The sequence below is a fragment of the Agelaius phoeniceus genome, chromosome 31, assembly GCF_051311805.1.
Source record: "Agelaius phoeniceus isolate bAgePho1 chromosome 31, bAgePho1.hap1, whole genome shotgun sequence".
In the NCBI taxonomy this organism is placed as follows: domain Eukaryota; kingdom Metazoa; phylum Chordata; class Aves; order Passeriformes; family Icteridae; genus Agelaius; species Agelaius phoeniceus.
The window spans coordinates 6,320,035-6,343,575 of record NC_135295.1 but is presented as its reverse complement, the minus strand read 5'-3'; the positions used below and the strand labels follow the sequence as shown (position 1 = coordinate 6,343,575).

Sequence of the window (23,541 nt, the reverse complement as noted above, 5' to 3'; positions counted from 1 at the left end):
CTTTCCCAGATCTGGACTCCAAGGTAAGTCCATGGCTTGGTGTACTGGATTTTATCCTCACGAATCTCCATTCCTGCCTTTTCTATGGTTTCAATAGTCTTTTTAACCATTTTGTCCAAGTAAGCTTTATCTGAAGCACACACAAGGATATCATCCATATAGTGGTGGATGATACTGTCTGGAAAAAATTTCCGAACGGGAGACAGGATGTGAGCCATGTACCACTGGCAAATAGTGGAACTGTTTTTCAGGCCTTGAGGAAGGTAACACCAATGATATCTTTTGAGCGGAGCCTCTTTGTTAAGAGAGGGAACGGAGAAAGCAAACTGTGGAGCATCCTCAGGGTGTAGAGGAATGCTGAAGAAACAGTCCTTAATGTCTATGATAGCAAGTGTCCAGTCTGTAGGCAGCATTGATGGGGAGGGCAGGCCAGGCTGGAGATGGCCCATGTCCTCGATGACCTCATTGATTCTGCAAAGGTTGTGGAGGAGCCTCCACCTATTTGTTCCAGGCTTTGGTAGAATGAAGACTGGACAGTTCCAAGGGCTGTCAGACTCTACTATGTGGCCTTTTGCGAGCTGTTCTTCCATGAAGATGTTTAGGGCGCACAGCTTGGCTTTAGAGAGGGGCCACTCTTCAATCCAGTTTGGCTTGTGGCGTTTTCAGGTGAGACGAGGTGTATCTGTTAGCATTCAAAAACACATAATCACATAAGCGATTATATGCGGTGCTTTTTATTCAAGAGCTCTGGGAATCGGGGTGATTTCCACCCAAATCTGATTCCGACCATACATTCGAGGTGAACGTGTTTTATACTCTATCGTTATATAACTTTCATGATAATTATCAAACTTATATTGTTCTATTGTATACACATATTTCAGCTAAACATAGGCCCCCTTTAAATTTCCAACATAGTTTCTCATGAATCATCTTATGGTTATATAATAATTACATTTAATTACTAAACAATCATCACATCTAACAATTATATCATTTATCATACTGTTTACGCAGGTGCAGTGATCTGAGAAAACACAAGGCCTAATATTGTCAAAGACTATTTTTAACATTTTCCAGGGCTCCACTATCATTCCCCCCTTTGAAAGCATTTTCACTTCATATAGGTGTAAATATTTTCACTTGATACAGTCCTTTATTCCTCAATTTATACTTGACATTCTTCAAATCCATGGTTGATGTGGATGCTATCACGAACTGGAGAACCAGTAGATGGTGGGCATGGATCTCGAGTCAGGGCCTTTATTATTTTCTGGTTCCAGGACGTTTTCTTCTGTATCTCTCCCTTTAAGATGCTGTAAACTAACCAAATTGCTAAGAATACAATTAGTAGGATTATCACACTCTCAATGATAGATTTAATCCATGAACTTACATTCCATCCTAACACTTTAAAGATTTTTCCTAGCCAGCTTGTAGTCAAGTCCTTTTGCTCTTCTTGTGCTTCATGCTCTATTTGTTTCAACTGATTGATGTCATATTCTACATCTGCAGTTACATTTGGGATATGAACGCAGCAATGATCAACTTGTCCCTTTAAAAATCCACATACTCCATGCTCTTTCAGGAGTAACAAATCTAAGGCTAATCGATTTTGTAAAGTCATTTTTGTGGCGGCTTGTAATTGTATGTTTAATTCTTTAAATCCTTCCCGGGTGACTCTTGCCAGTCTATCTACCTGACCTGTAAGTTTGTACAGCATCTCCCTACTCTGATAGTTTGCTATAGGACCAAGTAATGACTCTAGGGCCCACCCAAATTTCACTCCACTAGAGGGTTCTTGCCAGGTGTCATCTGGATTTTCATTGTCTAGAACTTCCCGTCTTGCTCTTATCTGCAGAAGTTCATGTTTTCCATTAAATGGGGACTTTTTCCAAAGTGGACATAAGGTTGGAAGGCCCAAAGTAATTTCCTTTACTTTCCTGTCTACAGGCAGATGTGTTGTCCAGGTACCATTGCTTGCTGCCCATACAAATTGTCCTGGACCTCGGATTGTAATTCTGGTACATCCTATAACTGCTTTATAATTCACTCTGCCTTGTTTACGTTTGATCCCTCTGCAAGCACAACCAATTTGTAGGGCTATTGCCAGGGGTGGCATCTGTTTTATCTCTATATCATCAGAAGTGCAGTCATAAGTTTTATTACATGCCCACCAACTTACTTTGTCTGCCCTCGTTCTGCTACTGGTGGCAGTGTTCGTTATTGCTGGATCTGTTTCATTCTCGGGGCCTTCTCACTTAAATACACCAAGGGGTGTTTGCTATATATTGGAATCTTTGAAGAATACTCACAGACCATGCACTGTCCCAAGGCTCTATCTGATTTTTCTGATCCTTGGCCTCACACTTCCATACCAGAGTAGTTTCTGTAACATTTTCTATAATCGTTTTATAGTGTGGTAAATAGCATTGCCATTGTGTGATGCCTCCTGATTCTCCCATAGAGGTTCCTAGTGTGCCATCACTTAGAATACAGTCTTTCTGGTCCATGGGTCTCATCCATGTTCCTATTTTCTCCCAAGTTTCCTTGATTACTTGCCTCGATTCGGGTACCTGTTTACATGTAATTGTTTTGTTCTTTTGTATTTCAGGTAATTTTGATGTTATGATTCCCCAATTTACTGGGTCTCCTGCTGCCTTTGGTATTGGCAGACAGGCAGTTATTCTACTGGTGTTTTGCATTTTGGCAAAATCTTTGACTAATCCGATCATTACATTCTCAGCCCGAACTGCATTAGAAACCTTTATCACCTGTGTTTCTGCTTGTACCTCTCTCTTCAGTCTAGAATGAAGAGAAGTTAGTTGATCATTTTGCATTCCACATCCCAAAGACATTAATGACTATAACATTAGCACAATTACTGATAGCATTCTCAAAGTGATTAAACACATCTTATCTGCAGCCTTGTTGGTTCCACAGTTTACACAGTCTGTGATCCAGGATGGATTTTCTTCACTTGGGTATAGTGAATCCAGGGGTCCACGCCGGCTACTTTGACTGCTGTAAAGGTGGTCAGTAGTACCTGATGGGGTCCACTCCACTTTTCTTTCAGCAGTTCTTCATTCCAGTTCTTGATGTACACCTTGTCTCCTGGATGTATGTTATGAACTGGATTCTCGAGAGTCAGCAGTCTATTCCACACGAGGATGCTCCGGAGCCGAACTAAAACTTTCCCAAGAGACAGAACATAATTATACACTTCCTGCTTTCCTGTGATGTGTACATTAGGGTTAGGCTCTGGAGATTCATGTGGTTTCCCATACAATATCTCATAAGGACTGACTGACATCCCACTCCTAGGCTTTATCCGGAATCCTCAACAGTGCTATTGGCAAAGCCTGGGGCCACTGTAATTTGGCTTCTTGGCATATTTTATTGATTTGCCTTTTTAGTGTCTAATTCATCCTCTCTACCTGTCCACTCGACTGGGGTCTCCACGGTGTGTGGAGGTCCCAGGTTATCCCCAGCAATCTACTTACCTCTCTTACTACTGTAGCTATGAAATGGGGCCCCCTATCTGATGATACCCCTAGGGGTACCCCGAACCTGGGAATAATCTCCTGTAGTAACCACTTAACTGTTTCCTTTGCTTGGTTTGTGCGACAGGGAAGGGCTTCTGGCCACCCAAAGAATGTGTCAACCCCCACCAACAGGTATTGGTATCCTCGAGTTCTTGGCAGTTCTACAAAATCTACCTGCCAATAGTCTCCTGGCTCTATTCCTATCTGAATTCTTCCTAGCTGTGCTTGTCGCCTAGCCACTGGGTTGTTTTTCAAGCAGCTATCACATTTTGACAATACTGATTTTGCCATTCTTAACATCTGTACTGAAATTAAACTTTGCTTTAGCAATTTTACCAATGCCTCTGCTCCCCAGTGACATTCGTTATGTTTAATTTGTAGAACTTCTGTCATTATCAAGGGGGGTACCACTATTTGTCCTTGTGCAGTCACATACCATTCCTCTGAATTCTTTTGTGCATTTAGCAAATGTGCCAGTCTCTCATCTTCTACTAAATATTTTGGTTCTGGAGGCAAATTGAATTGGGATACATTAAGCTTTAAAGGTATCGATGCCATTGTTGTTTGCACCCTTTGAGCAACCTGTCAGGCTGCCCAGTCTGCCTTTCGATTTCCCTCACAGATTTTGGAGTTTCCTGATTGGTGTGCTTTACAGTGTATAATTGCCACTTGTTCAGGTTTTTGTACTGCTTTTATCAATTTCAGGACTGCATCCTGATGTTTAATGTGCGTACCTCGAGAAGATAGTAATCCTCTTTCTTTCCACAGTGCTCTGTGTACATGCACCACTCCAAAAGCATATTTTGAGTAAGTCCAGATATTTACCTTTTTCCCTTCACTTAATTCTAGTGCCCTGGTTAAAGCAACCAGTTCTGCCTTCTGGGCAGATGTATTTGGTGGTAATGCCTTTGCCTCCACTACTGTACTGACTGTTGTTACCGCATACCCAGCGTATCTGGTTCCATTTTCCACAAAGCTGCTCCCATCTGTAAATAGCTCCCACTCTGGCTGTTCTAGCGGGACATCTTTCAGGTCTTCTCTTGCTGAATAGGTGTATTCTATTACCTCCACACAGTCATGCTCTAATGGGCCTTCTTCAGTTGTAGTACCTAGGAACAAAGCTGGATTCAAAAGGTTAGTTGTTTTTAATGTGACATCATCCTGCTTGGGGATAGCCAATGGCCCCCCTTCTGCTCTAAGACAGTGGTTACCATGTGTGGTACATCTTTGTGTCTTCCCATAGTAAGCTTCCTGGCTTCTTGTATCAGCATCACAGTGGCTGCAACTGCCCGCAGACATGGAGGCCAGCTGGCACTTATGTTGTCAAGTTGTTTGGAAAAGTAGCCCACCGGCCTTTTCCAGCTTCCCAGATGTTGGGTCAGGACTCCGAGTGCTAGGCGCAGCCTTTCATGTACAAACAGCTGAAAATCTTTAGACAGATCGGGTAACCCTAATGCTGGAGCAGTTGTCAGTGCTTCCTTTAATTTTAGGAAGGCGTCCTTCTGTGGTTTGCCCCGGGTGAATGGCTGCGTCTTCTGAGCTTCATAGAGGGGCTTCACAATCAGTCCATAGTCCACGATCCACAGGCGACACCATCCTGCCATCCCGAGGAAGACTCGCAGCTCATGTAAATTCTGGGGCTCTGGAATAGCACAAATGGCTTGGATACGGTTAGTGCCTAGTTTTCATTGCCCTTGTGAAATTTCACATCCCAGGTAAATCACAGTCTGTTGGGCAATTTGTGCCTTTCCTCTGGATACTTTGTAACCTCCCATTCCCAGTGAATTTAAAATCTCAATGGTTACCTTTATACAAGTTGCCTTTTCTTCTGTAGCTATTAGTATATCATCAACATATTGCAACAACAGGTATTGGTCTCTTGGTACTTGCCCATTTTTGGTCCAAATCTCCAGCTCCTTTGCCAGTTGGTTTCCGAATAGGGTGGGGAGTTCTTGTAGCCTTGTGGGAGTCGTGTCCAGGTGAGCTGGGTTTTTCTTCCATTCCCTTCCATTCCCTGGTTTTCCCACTCAAAAGCAAACACTTTCCTACTTTCTTTGTCAAGGGGGATGGAGAAAAAGGCATCTTTTAAATCAATTACAGTAAACCACTTATATTTCTCTTTTACGGATGTTAGCAATGTGTAAGGATTTGTTACCACTGGATAAATGTCCTTTGTTATCTTATTTATCGCTCTCAAATCCTGCACTAATCTATATTCACCATTTGGCTTCTTTACTGGAAATATTGGTGTATTAAATTCTGATTCACATTCTTCTAAAATTTGGTATTTCAAGAATTTTTCAATAATCTTTACTATTCCTTGCCATGCTTCTGGTTTTATGGGATACTGTTTGACTTGTACAGCCCTTGCCCCTTCCTTTAATTCTATATGCACTGGTTGTGCCAATTTAGATTTCCCTGGTATATCTGTCTCCCATACAGAGGGAATTACTGCATCTTCTACCTCCCTAGGGATAGAGGGAACAGGTTTTTCTTTGATCATTAATATCTGTCCCGTCTTTGATTCAAGTATTTTCATTATAACCTCTCCATTTTCAAAGGTTATTACTGCATCAAGTTTTGCTAGCAAATCTCTCCCTAAAAGCAGGACACTCAGGTACGTATAGGAAGTCGTGTGTTATAACTTTGTTCCCAAATCTAGGGGTTGCAAGAATGGTTGTTTTTCCTCTTTCCCTGTAGCGCCGACTATTGTTGTTTCCTTGTCCCCAATTTATCGTTGCAAATCATTCAATACTGAGTAAGTAGCTCCTGTATCTATTAGAAATTTGACCTCTTTATGCCCTAATTGTATATTTATAACGGGTTCCTTAACTTGTTCTACCGGTTCTATGTCTAGTCAGCTGGTATACTCCCCAAAAACCATCTCCTTGGTAACCTGCTGGAACTGACTGTCCTGGTGAAACTGGTTATTCAAGCTTGGACAATCTTGCTTCCAGTGCCCCTCCCACTTGCAATATGCACATTGATTTAGGCTTAACCTTTGCATGACTGGTCTCCTATTTTGATTATTCCTGTTACGACCCCTGAAATTTGGGTTCCCTTTTCCTTGTATTACTGCCAACAGATTCTGCTGTTGCCTTTTACTAGTTTCTCTTTCACGATTGCTGTATACCTTCCAAGCAACTTCAAGTAGCTTATCCAAATTCCTTAGTTCTTCCCCTTCTAATTTTTGCAATTTTCTACGAATGTCGTCCTGTGATTGGCCCAAAAATATGAGCGCAAGCTGAACCTTTGCTTGTTCTGTGTCCATTTTGAGATCTGTATATTTTCTTGCTACCTCCTTAAGCCTTTCCAAAAACGCAATGGGAGATTCCTTCTTTTCCTGCCAAACTTCATATAGTTTAGACCAATTTATAGTTTTGGGCACAGCATTCTGAACTCCTATTTGGATCCACTCTTGATATTTCCATAGTCTCCTTATATCAGTTAATGAATTAGTGTCCCAATTTGGATCCTCGGTTGGGAAATTCACATCTAAATTCCCTGTTACTAGCCCATTTCTGATATCTTCTCTTGCCCTCTCTTTGGCTGCCTTAAGTACCATCTCTTTCTCAGTAGAATCCATTAAAGTATCTAATAGTACCTGTATGTCATCCCAATCAGGATTTTGAGTTTTTATAACAATTTTTACTACTCGTGCCATTTTATCAGGATTTTCTCTATAAGTTCCAGCTGTTTGTTTCCAAATAACTAAATCCGCAGGAGAGAAAGTAATTTTTACAAATACTGGCCCTTCCACTCCTACACCTTGCCGTAAGGGGGTGATTACAGTCTGTTTTTGTCTGCCTATGTCTTTTCTATCCATAACTGGGGCAAGGTTAGACCGACTCCTGGTTCTGTGGGCTACTGGGGTCGTTGATTCTCTCTCTCTCCTTCCTGCCACAGTTAGGTTTTGCTCATCTTCCGAGAAAGAGGGATCAGGTGACGATGGGAGAGGAGGATAAAGAGGGAAGGGTGTATTAGACGAGACAGGTTCGGATTAGGTGGGTTAGGAGCAGGCAGTGGGATAGGGACAGATGAAACAGGTGGCATAGGGTTAGGTTCTCTTGTTCCTATTGGAGCTACCTGTAAATCAATATCTGTATAATTTTCCCTACTCAGACTTTCTTTCAATGCCAAGTGTTCTAAACAACGTTCCTCACAAACCCCACACTTATTGCTTGCAGACGTTTTAACCATCATTAATCCACATTCATCCTGCCATTCTGGCTTTCCCTGTAAATAGAAAAACAAATCAACATACGGAACCTCATCCCATTAACTGCGAAATAGTGTTATATTGCAGAGTACCATATTTTGGCCATTTTTCACCATTCTCCAAGGCATATTCTGGCCACCATGTATTACAATAATCAATCAGCTTAGCTTTATGTAATTCTTCCCCAAAATTACCCTGTTTCCAATGTGCTAATAAGCACCCCAAAGGAGAACTTTGAGGGATAGAGGTGTTGCCGCCCAAAATCCCTTTAAGTTTCTCCATTCCAAATATACCACAAATTGCCAAACCTGCAACGCTTTCACGATTGTCTTATGGAACGGCGCCTAGGCTTGTACCAGCAGGAATTCCTTTAGCCCAACCAAGCGTAGCTTTCGCTGCGTCTTATTGGCAGGCACCCAAACCAAAGTAAAAAGCACCTTACCTTTCTTCCGGGGACGTTGCGAGCGGCAGAAGTGGTCGCGGCCAATCGAGCTCCCCGAGAATCCCTCGGTGCTGGCTGGAGCGTGGTAGAGTCGCGAAACTCGCTTCAGCAGCACCCACAGGGTCCCATCTGGGTCACCAAAATGTTAGCGTTCACAAACACATAATCACATGAGCGATTATATGTGGTGCTTTTTATTCAAGAGCTCTGGGAATTGGGGTGATTTCCACCCAAATCTGATTCCGACCATACATTCGAGGTGAACGTGTTTTATACTCTATCGTTATATAACTTTCATGATAATTATCAAACTTATATTGTTCTATTGTATACACATATTTCAGCTAAACATAGCCCCCTTTAAATTTCCAACATAGTTTCTCACGATTCTTCTTATGGTTATATAATAATTACATTTAATTACTAAACAATCATCACATCTAACAATTATATCATTTATCATACTACTTACGCAGGTGCAGTGATCTGAGAAAACACAAGGCCTAATATTTTCAAAGACTACTTTTAATATTTTCCAGGGCTCCACTATCATATCTGGCAGTGCGCGTGCCTCAGTGGTGTTGCCACCGCTTGGGGCGTGGCGTCCCAGGTCGAGGATGGTTTGGTGGCAGCGCCTCTGCCACATGGGCCAAGCACAAGCATACACCAATGTGGTGGACGGTAACTGGCATTTATTAACGGTTAGGCAGGGTCATTTATAACAGGGGTTAACAGTCAACAACACGCAGGGCTAAGTAATGGTAAAGGGGAGGGGTTCTGTGTGCCAGTAACAACGTGAGATCTTGCGGCCGGTCCCTAATCTCCCACATTTCACCCCCCCCTTATGATTAATTAAAAACATAGAAAATGTAAAGGTTAAAACTGACAACTGGTAAACATGTGTAACTGGTAAAAATGTACTGAAGTTTAACAATGCAACATAACCATAACAAACTCGTCTTAAGCAAACAAACAAAATGTTAACTTTTTCTAACCGGTTTTTAAAGAACAACACTAAAACATGTTTTAAACACTTGTTTAAACTGTAAGGCCCAAAAATCAAAGTCTAGGAACACTTCTGCAGGAGGGCCTAACAAGGTGGACACAAGGGCGTTTTTGTAGAGGCTTTTCTCTGTTGATGCTTGGGACGTAAAACGCAACTGGAGGAGCACCATCTGGATGGAGCAGGATGCTGAAGAATGGGTCCCGGTGTGAAAATAAAACATCGATCTACTCTGTTTCCGTCATAGGGAAATGTAAGATGGCAGCAATCAGAAATCAATCCGATAATACACATAATAAAAACACATCAGAAATCATACAATTACTGGTCACTACAATACTGAACTATCATCCCAGAGTCTGTGACAGCTGATGAACCTTAAAACAAGAGACACCTGGAGAACTCATGTCCGGATTCATGTTTCTTAAAACTCCCTTTGAAAACTGGCTTAGCTGTCATATATGGTACTGAAAATGCTGAATGGTGCTTGATGCTGAAAACATCTGGGCTGATTGTCAATTATTCCATTCAAGTAGAGCTAGAACTTGGCCAGAGTTCAAACTCTAATTGATGGACCTCACTTATATACCCTTATGAATAGGAAACTTTAGGATGAAAGACCAATCAAACCATTATACAATTGAATCCCTCTGAAACTTCGAGCCATGACTGAAACCTTTCCTGCTGAGCCTCTCCCCCAGTCCTTCTCTGTGCCAGCCTCTTTTTTAGTTCAGTCACGGAGTTCCTCACAACCCTGGTATGGTCTGCTGTCCGGCTGCTTGACGATTTGTCGCAGCCTTCAGGAAACGGGGTATACGGGCCGTGGGGGCGTCTGAGGATTCAGTCCTGCAAAACAAGCTTTTCAAATTTTCTAGATGAAGTGATGGTGTTTTCAAAGCCAGAGAGGTGCTTGATAACAGCAGCACCCTGGACGCCAGGCCGCTGCTGCTGCTGCCCGTTCTCTGTCAGCACCCCCAGCACCGCCCAGCCGCCGCTGCTGCAGAGGGCGGCGGGGCAGGACTCCCGCTGCCCCACACGGCTCTTCTCTCCGGTGCGATGCATTGCCCTGATGTCAGTACCACACTGCCTGGCTCCACTCACCACCAGCCCATGGAAGGGTCCGGCCACCTTGCGCCGGCCAGGCTGCCTGCCAGACCTGTGTAGGCGCAGCTGCTGAAGGCGGCGGCTGTTGGCCACAGCCAGTTGGGAGCCTGGCGGCTCAACCCCGGTGCGCCACCCTGCCAGCCCCGCTGGGGGGCCCCCCACCATGGTGACCCCCCCCCCGGGGCTCGTCACCCTGCGGCGCATGAGGCGGAGGCCCCGCCCAGGCTCCCTTGGACTCCGAGTCAACGGCAGTGCCCCGCGCCTCCGAGTCAATGGCGGTGCCCCGCTCCTCCAAGCTAACGGCTGCACCTCATGCTTCCTCTAGCAGCCCATCCCAAAATGACCACTTTTTCCCCATAGTCGGGGTGCCTGGGCTCAGGAGCCGTGAAGAGCGCTCCCGCGGCTGCGAATCCCCACACTCGGCAAACTCATGATCGTCCGCAGTCTGCGCGGCCACCCCCACACCCAGCTGGGGCCCCTCCTGCAAGCAGTCCTGGGTGGCCTTCCGCTTTCCCCATTCCTGCTGAACTTGCTGAACCTTTTTCAGAGCCTGCATGACCCTGCCCCATGATTTTAGATTCCACTCTGAGCCTGAGGACATAGCCTCCTCCGCTAGGGCCCCGGTACAATCATCCCATACTTCTGGGTGGAAAATATCCTCTGGCTGCCCAATTACCCCAATGCGCAGGAGCCTCGACACTGCAAGGAAAAAATCTCCCAGCTCACAATCTATGCCCCACTGTCTGTGAATTTTAAAAATGACCTTGGCAAGGGGCTTCATCCTTTCCTTCGCTGGTTTTCAATGCGAGACCTCCTCCTTCGCCAGCTCCTGGCGTGAGCCTTACTCCTTTGCCGATTCTCAGTGCAAGACCCTCCCCTCTTGCTGGTCCTCTGGGAGCGTCCTCCCCACCGGAGACAGTCCTGCTGCTCTGGCTGCCGTTTGCTCGCCCAGGTGATTCCTGCCTCCCGGATCATTCCTGGGTTTCGGCACCACTTGCTGCCACCGCTTGGGGCAATGCGTCCCAGGTCGAGGATGGCTTGGTGGCAGCGCCTCTGCCACATGGACCAAGCACACGCATACACCAATGTGGTGGACGGTAACTGGCATTTATTAATGGTTAGGCAGGGTCATTTAGAACAGGAGTTAATGGTCAACAACACGTGGGGCTAAGTAACAGTAAAGGGGAGGGGTTCTGTCTGCCTGTAACAACGCAAGGTCTTGCGGCCGGTCCCTAATCTCCCACACAGTGACCCCAGTTAGAAATCCTGAGTGGGGATATGTAGGGAAGCTCCCCACTGGGATAGAACTTCTCTGCCCCAAAGGGTGATAGTTGTGCCTTACCATGAATGGGCGGATGATTGCCAGCTTGCCTTCAGGCCCTTTAACGAGGATGTTGTTCTTGCTTCTCATGGATACCGTAGCTCCACCAATCCCGGAAATCATGCCTTCAACAGGTTGTAGATCCCAGTGTGCTGGCCATTCTGAGCGGGCTATGATGGTCACATCAGCACCCGTGTCCAGCATCCCTGGTAGGTGGGTCTTCTCTCCTTTGCAGGTAAGGCCGCACTCGATGGTAGGCTTGGATGGTCCCACGACTTGTGCCCACATAGCTGTAGGGTTTAGAGGAATCTGTTCCCTGTGATCCTTTGGGAGTAAGAAGGCTTGTGCTATTGGAGTTCCGTTTGAAAGAAAAAATGGTAAGTCTATGCAGTATACTTGGATGAGAATCTCTTGTCCCGGGTGCACCATTTGCACTTCTGGAACAATTTTCTTTGGGCTGTGAAGAGAGTCACCTGTAATTAAAATGTGCGAAGGACCACCTTTTGGCCCGTATTTGCCTGTGGGAACACGATGAACATTCTCATTATTAAAGTCAATGCACAGAGCAGTTACCAATTGACAGCAGGTTCCCATCTGGGTCGCCCCATGTGTTGGGTCCTCTTCTTGTGGTCTGGAACCTCCTGGGATGGTGCGTGGTTGGGTCTGGGTGGCCTTTGATTTGTTGTCCCATCCTGGGGCTCCACTGGACTGCGCAAGGTGTTTCCCGGACGCTGCTAGAACTGCTGCTGATTCTGGGGTCTTTGATAAGTGTTATGGTGGTATCGGGGAGGTGACCTTTCTGGGCAGTCCTTTATGTAATGTCCAATATCCCCACAGTGATAGCATTTAGCTTGGTCTTTAGAAGCTATTACTGCATATGCCCCAGAAACTCCTTCAGCAATACCCTTAGCAACTGCTTGGGCCACTGTATTTTCAGTGGACATGTGACGTACAGCATTCCAGCATTTGCTCTGTGGTAGGGTCTGTATCCACACCTCAAAATGGCTTTGCATCGTTCATCTGAGTTACTCAAGGCAAGCTTACATAAGAGTTCCTTCCTTGCCTCTGTGCTCTCTATCTGTTTCTCCAGAGCATCTCTAAGTCTGTCCACAAATTTGATAAAACTTTCATCTATCCCTTGTTTAAATAGTAGAAAAATGCATTGTTGGCATTGACTCATCATGCATGAGAAGTAAAGAGGATTTTGCTGCAAGTGGGACAGCTTGCAGTACCTCTTTATTCAAAGTTTCCAATTGGCCCTCCGGTTTCTGTAAATCCCCTTCCCCAGCCAGCTGTTCTACTGTAAAATTTGTTCTATTAGCATCTGCAGAGTATGAGTCTGATAATGTTTTTAAATGTCTTTTCCAATGCCTGTCCCATAACATATATCCTGCTGGGGTCAGCAGGCAGTGTGAAATATTTTTTATATCCTGGGGAAGTAAGACATGTGCTGACAATACAGCTTCTAGGAAATTTCTAAAAATATGTGAGCCTCTGCCATGTTCTTTGGCTATATTTCTTAATTGCATGAGCTCCTTATTTGAGTTTGGCTTCCATGTCTTTATAGCGGATTCCCTACCATTTCTTCCCTGTTTATACTCTACAGGGAAAGCATTAATTTTCTGTGCCAGTTCTCAATCACCAGACTTAGTCACCTCTATCTTAATAAGAGCCCATGGATCAGTGTACATCGTATCAGAGTCACTGCAAGTGCTCTGTTCCTCTGAGGAGGACTGGGGGGAGGGTGCAATCCGTGTCCTATGCTTTTTTTGGCGTTTAGAAGCGGTGTTTTTCAAGGGTTTCGGTATCTGTGGGGGGACACATGGCATAACCTGGCCAGGGGGAGGCGCTGTTGGAGCTGGGATGGCAGCACAGCATGCGCAGGACTGGGTGGGGGGGGGTAGCACCGTGGGGGGTCTCTGGGATTCCGTTCGGGTGGCATTGAGGGTGGGTGGGGGGGTGGGGGGAGAGGTGGTGGGGGCAGGGGGGCTGGGAGGACTGGGGGTGGTGCGCTAGGACTGAGACATGATTGCCTATTGGGGACCCTCTGCTGTGGCAGGCAGGGTGCAGGGGTAAGGAGCGGGGCTACACACGGGCACGGCAGTGGCGGCAGCGGGGGTCGGGGAGCCGTCGGGAGAGGTTTGGCCGCTCGGAGCGGGGGCGGGGGGAGCAGGGGCGGAGGAAGGGGGGGTGGGGGACATTGCGATGGGAGGAGTCAGAGTCACCGTGAGGGTGGGGGGAGCGGGAGGGGGCGTGGAGGAGTCCGCGGCGGGGGTGGACAGAGCCAGCGCAGGGGTGGGGGGGGCGGGAGGGTCCGCGGCTGTGGGGAGGGCAGAAGGGGCAGGAAGAGGGGTCCCCAGGACCGGAGGCGAGGGGTAAGCCAAGCCAGAGGGAGAGAGAATAGCTGCAGTTGTAGTTAGGGCAGGGGCTGGCGTGTTGGGCGGCGCAGATCCCACAGACGGGGGGGAGGTGGGGGCGGGGGCTGGGGTGGGCAGCGTAGCCTCTGGAGAAGCAGAGGCGAGGGGAATTTTAGGACCTAGCGGATGTGAGCTACGTTCCTGAGAATGCTTATCAGTGTAATTAGCATTTGAAAAGGAAGTGTCTGTTGCTAGCGTTAAGATTTTTTCTCGGTTAAATTTTTCAATGGTTTTAGTTATTATATGGAATAAAGGTAAATACTTAGATACAGAAAAATCGATTAGTTTGTGAGTTATAGATTTTGTTCCCAATTTTGTCCCAAAACAAATTTTCAGTGATCCAGTTTCAGGGTATTGCGAAAGAAACCGTCTTACAAATTTTTCAAGGTTATTTTTAGAGAGCTTGACATTGGAAAAAGAAAAGTTGATAGCAGATAAAATTTCTAAGATAATTAAATATATTTCACTCTCGATTTTAGTTAGTTTTAAAGTGCTAAAAATTGTACCCATGTTAATTTTAGCCCTTCCAGCAGAAAAAAAACGAGAAAAAAAAAGAAAAAAAAAAAAAAGAGTTCAGGACCCAGAACAAATGCGTGCAATAGTAGCTAATTTAATACTTACACTTCTTCAGTTGAGTTGGGGTCCAAAAATCTGCGTGAAGGCATCTGCTTCCGTCAGTTCTCCTCGGAACTTTTTGTCGTTCAGATGTAAATTTTGAGTGTTGAACTGACGCCTCCAGAGGAGAGGTTTCTTCTAAAAAGGAGAGGCCTCTTCGCAGGAGGAGCGGGGGATCCGCTGCTCAATCGATGAGTTTCGCCTCCAATGGGGAGGCTGGGGGGGGAGGGGGCCGCGTCGTCGAGTCGGGTCGCCACGTATAATAAAGCCTCTATTCTGGCCTTATTATCAAGCAGTGCAAGATAGCCCGGGAGCCCTGTCCTCAGGGAGACAGGGTGCCCAAAAGCTAGGCTAGCTCGACGCCGATTGATCGCCGTGGGGCTACCCTCTAGCAAGCTTGGTGATTATCAGCTCTTTAGTGCTTGCAAGCTCTCTTAGGATATCAGCTCTTGCTTGCTAGGTAGGGCGCCCTTGGCTGCGGCTGCAGCAGATGGCGAGAGAGGAGAAGGGAGCGTCTTGAGGTTCCACAGCGATGTATATTGCAAGGGAGGCTGTAGAGAGATTTTTGGATAATTAGTTAGCTGAGAGAAGACATTCTGATGTGATACCGATGGATAAGGGTAAGAGAAACAAGCTGAGAACTGAGCAACCGGTGCTTAATTACTGACGAAGGTCACAGTGACCTTCTCTAAAACGGGAAGACGGGAGAGAAAATTGCTTGCCAGAAAATGTAGCTATCCCAAGGTAGAGAAATTAGAAGAATGTACACATAGAAACAAAATAATTGTTAAGAGATAGAAGTAGGTGTGTTTGATCTAAGTGTGCTTTAACCAATAATGAGCTCAGCTTTTGCAATATGTATAAGCTTCATTAACACTAATATAAATATGTGTAGAGTTTCAATAAACTTCGAGATTTGCTATTCATCGCATATGGTGTGTCGCATCTCTCCCGCCGCTACAACAGGAGGCCTTGAAGGTTCCAACGACAGCTCTTCTTCTGTTGAATGGGCTAAAGTATGCCCCTTTTATAGGGTAAAGGGGAATCCAAATTTTACCAATAGTAAGGGTTATGTATAGTGGCCTATAGGGTTACAGAGATAAGCTTTGGGGCGGGGGTCAGAGAGACAGGAACTTATTCTGCTGTCTCAGCAGTTCCTATTGTTCGATCCTCCATGCGGCTTTACCTAGGTCCATGGGATTTACTACATTCCTCAGCCGGAGAGAGAAAGTAAATGTGTTGGGGGTGTGAAAGCTGGACACCCCCATGCCCCACAGCCTCCCCTGCCCTCCCAGCAGACCCCTCACCCCTGCTTCTCCCACTCTGGGCTTCCCCCAACATGTTCCCTGCTCAGGTGCTACCCAGGATCATCAAGGCATGAACTGGGGGCTTGTGAAATTGAGGAGTAAAATGATGGAAATGGAAATGGAAATGAAGAGCAGGGAAAGGAACTGGAGGCTGGGGGGCACAGACCTAGAGCCCCTTGGAATCTGTCTGGGGTGATGCCCAGGCCACCGGCACCTTGTGGGGACTGTGCTGGCTCTGGATCACCCCAAAATCTGAGGCATCCAGGGAAGGAGCTGCGACCCAAGGCCCAACCCAACCACTGCCCATCCCTGGCACCCCCATTCCCCTGGGAACCAAAACATGGAACCCCCATTCCTTATATCCCACCCTCTCTGCAACCCCCATCCCAGAACAGACATTCCCCAGGATCTCCATGGCCGAGCACACCATTCCAAAGGAACCCTCTCCTGTTCATGCCATTCCCTGAAATCCTACTAGGACCCACCATTCCACCATCCCATGAACTCAAATCCCTGGAGCCCACATTCCTCTAGGACTCCCATCCATAAGACCCCCCAGCTATGGCAATACCCATTCCCATGGCACCCCCATCGCCGGTTAATCCCCCTACTCAGCACCTCCATTTCCCAGTGACCCCATTTCTGCCTCCCCAAACCCACCACGCCCCCCACTCCTGGAAAGCCCACGAACCACTTTCTCCCACCCACCCGTGTCCCCAGCCTGTCCCCACCCTTCCCCCATCAAGGGCCACCTATGCATGAGGTTGAGACCTGACCTCGCTTCCTTCCCCTTCATCTAATGAGCCGCCAGCCAGGGGAGCGGTGGCCACAGCAGCGAGTGACAGCCAGTGCACATGGCTGGGGACACCGGGATGGCCAGGAAGATGGCGCTGCTCCTGTGGGGTGAGTGTCCCGGGCACGGGCCTGACACCCCAGGGATGGGGAGGAGAGGGGGCACAGGGGGGCTGTGGGGTCCCCTGAGGTCCCCAATGCCAGCAGTGCCAGTCCATGTTACCCACAGTGGACCTTGGTGTGACTGGGGATGTAGGGGAGCTTTGGGAACAGGAACAGGGGACAGGAATTTGGGAACTGGCACCTTTGGGCTCAGGTAGCTCTGGGGATAGGGACAAGGGAACTGGGATGCAGGGATAAGAACAGTGAGGATTTGGCCATGGGGAAGGGATCATGAGCTGGTGGGGGTGAGCTGGACCAGCATGGGCTGTGTCTGTGGTGTCATCGTGCCCAGGGTGTCTACAGTGTCCCCATGTTCTGTTCCATCAGCCTGGGGTGGCCACGGTGTCCCTGTTCCCAAGGTGTCTGTGCCACATGGATATGGTGCACGGGTGGCTGTGACACAGACATGTCCCTCTGCCTCTCCAAATCTTTTTGGGATGACCCACACACACTTTCCCACAAGAACTGCTGTCCCCATTGGGACAGTTTTGGGACAGCCACCACACCCTGTACCCTGATGCTGCCATCCCCATGGTGCCACACCCAACCCAGCCCTGTCCTTTCTCCCTTCCAGCCCAGACCCTTGGCCTTGCTGGTGAGTCCTCAGGGGATGCCATGGCCTCACCCCACTGTCCCCAGTCCCACACTGGCCCTGGCAGGCTGGTGTCCCCTGTCACCTGCAGGTGCCCAGACCACCCAGCTCCTGGTGGAGCCCCCCTGGAGGCCGGCGGTGCTGTGGGACCGGGTGACACTGACCTGCCAGGGCTTGGGGACCGCCGGTGCCACCACCTGGTACAAGGATGGGCGGCGCTGGGGGCAGCAGGGACATGACTGCCTCAGTGTCACAGAGAGAGGCACCTACACATGTGACTGTCCTGGAACCAGGCGCAGCCCCCTCATTACAGTCATAGAAGGTGAGGGGAGATCTTAAATCATCAGGCTGTCCCCTAAGAGGTCAGGGTGGGCGCCATTCCATGGGTGGCCTCACACCCCTTGTGTGGCGAGAGCCTGTGCCCTGCACACAGGGATATCCCAGTGCACCCCAGTGCACTCCAGAGCACCCAGATGTCCCTGGTGCTATGGGCACCAACCTCAGAATGGTTGGTGAAAATGTGACCTTCCTGTCCCACAGAACCACTGGTGCTGCAGGTGCCAGCACGGGCACTGCTGGAGGGGGACACAGTGACATTGCACTGCCGGTGCTGGCAGGAAAACCATCTCAGCAGGGTACGAATATACCAGGAGGAGAAGGATCTTGGGGGGTCCCTCAGGAGGACTGAGCTGTCCCTGTCCCCCCTGCAGCTGCACCACAGCGGCCACTACCGCTGTGCAGACTTGGTGAGGTCCTGGCAGTCACGGTCAGCACCAGTGACAGTGACAGTGCACGGTGAGTACTCCCATGGCTGGAACTCCAATATCTTGACAACCCCAAAGCCACTTGCTAGCGGACTCAGAGCCACATTCCTCACCTCCCCTCTCCTTCCCAGAGCTCTTCATGGTGCTGGTACTGGAGGGTCCCCCCAAGCTCACCAAGGGGTCCCCCCTGACTCTCAGCTGCCTCAGCAGCCCCAGCCCCCTGCGGCCCCGAGCCCCCCTCCTGCATGTGTTCTACCAGGACAGGCAGGTGGTGGGGGGCCCGCAGGGGTCCCCGCAGCTGCTGGTGCCCACCGTGGGGGTCTCCCACTTGGGGAATTATGGCTGTGAGGTGCACGCCAAGGGGGGGGCCGTGCAGAAGAGCAGCACCCGGCTGCGCGTCACGGTGCGCAGTGAGTGTGGGGATGGGCACGGGGAGCCCCCACAGCCTCCTTGGGTCCCCCACACTGCCTGGCATCGCCCAGCCCTCCCTGACGCCTGCTTTGGGGTACCCAACCTTTCCCGGATCGCTTCCTGGCTCCCACCCTCCTTTCTTGGGTCCCTCCCCGGGACCCCCAGCCCCTACATGGGTGCCCCCATCCTTCCCTGGTACCGTTTCCATGTCCTGCCATTGCTGCCCTGGGTCTCTCCCAAGGTCCCCCCATTCCTGGCTCGTGTTCCCCTCCATCCCACACTGGGTCCCCACACCCATCCCTGGGTCCCTACACCCCTCTCTGAGGTCTTTGCACATTCCGCAGGTCACAGCATCCCCTCCCTGGGTCCCCATACCCTTCCTGGTGTTGCCCACCTCCCTCTCCAGGTGTTCCCTCCCTGACCTCCCCAGCATCCCTCGAGGTTCCTTTCTAAGCCCCCTTCCCCCAATCTCTGCGCCCCCTCTCCCTCACTGGAGTTCACCTGCCCCTCCCCAAACCCACTGGGTCCCTCACTGCTCCCTGGTGTCCCCGTCTCCTGCAGGGGTCCCGCCCTCGGGGGTGTCCCTGTCAGCACAGCCCCCCAGGGGACAGGTGGCACTCGGGGACAGCCTGGTGCTGAACTGCGCAGTGGCCATGGGGACAGGTCCCCTGTCCTTCTCCTGGCACTGGGAGGGCTCGGGGGCACTGCCTGGCACCGGCCCCCGCCTGGAGCTGCGCCACGCTGGGGACAATGACAGCGGCCAGTACCGGTGCAGGGTCAGTGACGGGGACAGTGTGGCTGAGAGTGACCCCCTGAATGTCACCATCCTGGGTGAGTGGGACCCTCAGGCTGGTGGTTACCTTTCCCACAGCATCCCCCAACCCACCTCGCCCAGTGCCAGCCCTGTCTCTGTCCCCACAGTGCCCGTTGCCATTGCCACCATCACCCTCAGTCCCCTGTCACACCAGGTGCGTGCAGGTGACAACGTGACCCTGCACTGCTCAGTGCAGGTGGGGTCAGCCCCTGTCACCTTCACCTGGCTGCACAACAGGCAGGAAGTGTCTCAGGGTCCCTCCTGGATCTCGATGTTGTTGAAGTGGGACATTCAGGCACCTACCAGTGCGTGGCCACCAACCAGCTTGACAGGAACCACGTATTCTGTGCGCCCAGCCCAGAGCTGACCCTCGAGGTCACCTCTCACTCACCCTGGGTCACAGGTGGGGTCACACAGGTGGGGGTCACCTGGGAGTGCAGGACCCCTGGGGGATGGATGACCCTGATGTGTCCCCTTCTGTTTCTTGCAGTGGCCGCAGGAGTTGGTGGGGCCCTTTTGTTCCTGCTCCTCCTCATGGCTGTCATAGTGACCTGGCACTGGTGGCACCGTGTGGGTAGGTGACAATAGGGGATAGGGGGTCCCAGGAAGCCAAGGACAGAAAATCCCATCACACCCACAGCCCCAAAATTGTGACCTTGTCTGGGGGTCCTGTAGAGTATGGTGAGGTGCTGGAATGTCCTGCAGGGATGTTGGGAGTTCTTTCAGGGGCCCTGGGTGTGATGGGATTTTCTGTCCTTGGCAGGCTTTGGGTGCTGAGGCTGACTTGGTCGGGGGGTTTGGAGAGGTTCATGATTTCTGGGGGGCTTCAGGAATGCTAGGGGGTACCATGGGAGTTCAGGAATCCTGACAGGCTTCAGGGCCCAGGGACCCCACAGTCTTCCATCCATTCCTTCCTTTGAAGATGCCAGGAAGCAACAGGAAAGGTGAGTGGGGGGCTCAAACCACAGTCTTCTATTTTATCCCAACCCCCAAGACCTCCCATTCCCTCCCCCACATCCCCTTTATTCCCTCAGGGCCCCCCCCCGGATGCCCTGGCCCCCCCAGAGGAGGGGGAGGTGCTGTACACCCACGTCGTGGTCACCAAGAGGGCAGGGGGTGAGTACGGGGGGGACACACGCAGAGGGACACGTCACCCACCAGTGTCACCCCACCCAGATCCCACAGCCCGTGTCTCTCGCAGCGTCCCCCCGTGCCACCACCCTCCAGGATCCCCAGGTGACCAACGTGGAGCTGCGGGGACCCCAGGGGCGACCGCGGGAACCCGGTGACATCTACGGGAATGTGCTGTGACACTGGGGGGAACTGGGGGCACTGGGGGTCCCCACCCATGGGCACCCACTCGTGTCTGTGCTGCCACTAAAAACTGCCCCAATCCCTCCCCGTGGGGGTACAAAGATGCCAAAGAGCTGAGAGAAGAACAATTTCCTGAAACAACAATGAGAGAGAATAAAACCAAGAGCAACAGCAACAAGGTGCAGAGTCTAAATGGTCAAAAAAGGAACGATTTCCTTGGAAAGCCACCAAAAAGGAACAAACCCCAGATATTTCCCCCAGTGAGACAAAGTAAAAATTTTCTAAGGTAGAAATCTATTTTGATTTAAGTGAAATGTACATTTTTAAGTTGAGTCTGTAGTTAGAAACTATAGCTATTTAGCATGACTGCAGAACCTAAGCTCAGTGAAGTTGCTCAGTGAAAGACAAAGATAAGAGAGACAAAAAGTGATAGAAAGAGACAGAGATTACTGTGAGAGCAAGTCAACATGACCTAAGAATTCTTTCTGATAAAGAAGAACTAGCAGCAAATGTCATGCGAAATTTGTAAAAATGAATATGTATGAACCTATTGTGAAATTGTATGCATATGTATATGAAAGAAAGATAGAAAAAGACCTGAAGTTCCCAAAAGTATGCATGACATTTTAGAAGAACGATTCCCACATGCATCCAGCGATTCCCACATGCGATTCCCACATGCGTCCAGCGTCCAGTGCTGTAATAAACATACCGGCTTTACAACTTTCACAAAAGTTGTAGTTTTTAACTATATCTCTGCAAAACACCAGCACGTTTCCTACAGCAGAGGAACCTGGCAGGGCCCTGGACCTTCCTTGCTCTGAGGGCCAAAGCAGCCTTCAGGAGGCTCTGGATTCTCTTGTCCCCTGTCCCAAACCCCTCCTCTGCTGTGTTCCTTACATGATGATGTCACAAAGGCCCTGTGGGGTCTCCAGAGCCTCCCCCTTTTCCAGGGCAGTCAGGATCAGGCCATGGCACAGGGTGGGGTGTCAGAGACAGGAAAAGTTTGATGTCTGGAGACATTTTGGAACAGCTTTGTGTGGCAGGGGTGAGTCAGGCCTTGCTTTTGGTGAGACAGGGTTCCACCTGTCCATCAGTCTGTCAACCATGGCACAATGGGGACAGTTTGAAGCTCTGCAAAAGCCAGCTCCTGAGTGGCCATGTGATCAGAAGTGCCAGCTATGGAGAGGGCCCTTGGTGGCCCAACTGGCTTAAAAAGCAGATCATGAGGTGGCCAAGTCCCTGACCCTGTCTCCTCTCTGGGTGTCTGTCCCATCCACTCTGGAAACCAGGAGGTGGTAACTCATTTAAATGAGAAATATCTGCCAAGGAAAGTGGGAACGTTATTGGAAAGGAAAGAAGACCCATGTCTAAAACTTTTTTTAACTTCAAAGACTATGGAGCTTCAAGGCCAAATTGTAGGAAAAGGAATAACAGCTCCTTACTAAGAAAATTATAAACCAGAACAGAAGAAACAACACAAACCCAGAACTTTCCCTCCCGCTCAGCGCTGTTGGTTTTTGTGGCAGTTATAACCGCGGCCAGCAGGGGCCGCTGCAGGGAGCACTCCCGGCCAGCAGGGGGCGCCCCGCTCCAGCTCCATCCCCTCAGGGGCCATGGCGGCCTCGGGCGGGAGGGAGGAGGGCAAATCGCTCCTTTTGCAAACTCACGGCCACCAATCGGTCCCGGCACTACCACCGGCAGCGGGCAGAAGCCACCAAGGCAGCAGGTTGGATCCCAGTGCCCACTGGCAGCGTAGCAGTGTCCCGGGGCCAGGCACAGGCCCTGCGCAACACCCGCAAACCCTCTCCATGATCCCAATGGAAGGAAGGCAGCACCCGACCCCAGGCAGGTCTCGGGTCCACAGCAGCACCTCTGGTGGCTTTAAAACACAATTCCCGTAAAGCCTCAGTTTTTCACTCAGATGAGGAGGGCAGGGATGGAGCAGCTTTGGGGACATGTGGAATGCAGACAGGGTCACTCCCCAGAGCTCCACCAGAGCTGTGCCCAGACCCCCTGCTCAATATTTCCACACTTTTTCCTCTTATCTGATGGCCACAGCCTGAGGCCAAACATTCTTTCCAGGAGGTTCCAGAAGGCTGCAGATTTTGTTCAAGAAGGATGGTGCAGGTCAGCTAGTTGAGCAGATTGTTGTGGGATTTCAGTAGTTCTAGGGCTCTCTTAGTCCCTTAGCAAGAGGAACAGATGATCAGTTGCTGCATTTCCAGACTGGTTCCCTCTCAGCTGCCCCTGCAGGGGCAGTTTTCAGCCAGCCCTGCTCTGAAAACCATCACAGGCCCTCTCAGAGATCCTGCTTGGCCTCCCTTTGGGGTTTGTGCTTCTTGCAGGGCTGAGCAAACCACAGCCAGGCCTTTTCCCTCATAGAATTCTCACCTCTGCAGCAGCTCTAAAGCTGCCAGAATCAAAGCCAAGGGGGCCGGGGAGACCCTCAGGTGCTGGCTGCCACCTGGGGCTGGGCAGAGCAGGGCTGGGCAATGGCCATCCCTGTGCAGTGGGGCTGGGCCATGGCTGGGCCCCACTCTTGGATGGCCACCCCAACAACATCAGCCACTCCACAATACACATCACTGTCCCTACAACATCACAATATTTAATCAACAATATAATCAATAATGTAATATCAATTCATATATTATCCAGCAAAAGTCAACTTCCATTTACTTGTTTCTCACAATACATACCAGTAAAGAACTGTATT

The 23,541-nt window shown here is 49.6% G+C and overlaps 2 long non-coding RNA genes across 6 annotated transcripts in view; both read right to left on the bottom strand.

Annotated features, from left to right (window-relative positions):
- Nucleotides 1–735: 735 nt before the first annotated feature.
- LOC143696247 (uncharacterized) overlaps nt 736–23,541 on the bottom strand; it is a 31,720-nt gene continuing 8,914 nt past the window's right edge. For 2 of the 4 annotated variants that reach the window (XR_013185673.1, XR_013185671.1), the window contains exons 2-3: nt 14,673–15,217; nt 736–8,335 (exon numbers count right to left, since the gene is read on the bottom strand). This is a non-coding gene — a long non-coding RNA (uncharacterized LOC143696247). The remainder of the gene's footprint in view (nt 8,336–14,672; nt 15,218–23,541) is intronic. The other 2 variants (XR_013185672.1, XR_013185674.1) reach the window with 2 other exon arrangements.
- On the bottom strand, nt 8,879–12,618 carry LOC143696248 (uncharacterized). 2 transcript variants are annotated; one of them, XR_013185676.1, is made up of 2 exons: nt 11,656–12,618; nt 8,879–10,067 (listed from the first exon to the last, which is right to left on the bottom strand). It is a non-coding gene; the product is annotated as an uncharacterized LOC143696248 (long non-coding RNA). The 2 variants fall into 2 exon arrangements; XR_013185675.1 differs by having other exon boundaries at nt 8,879–10,055.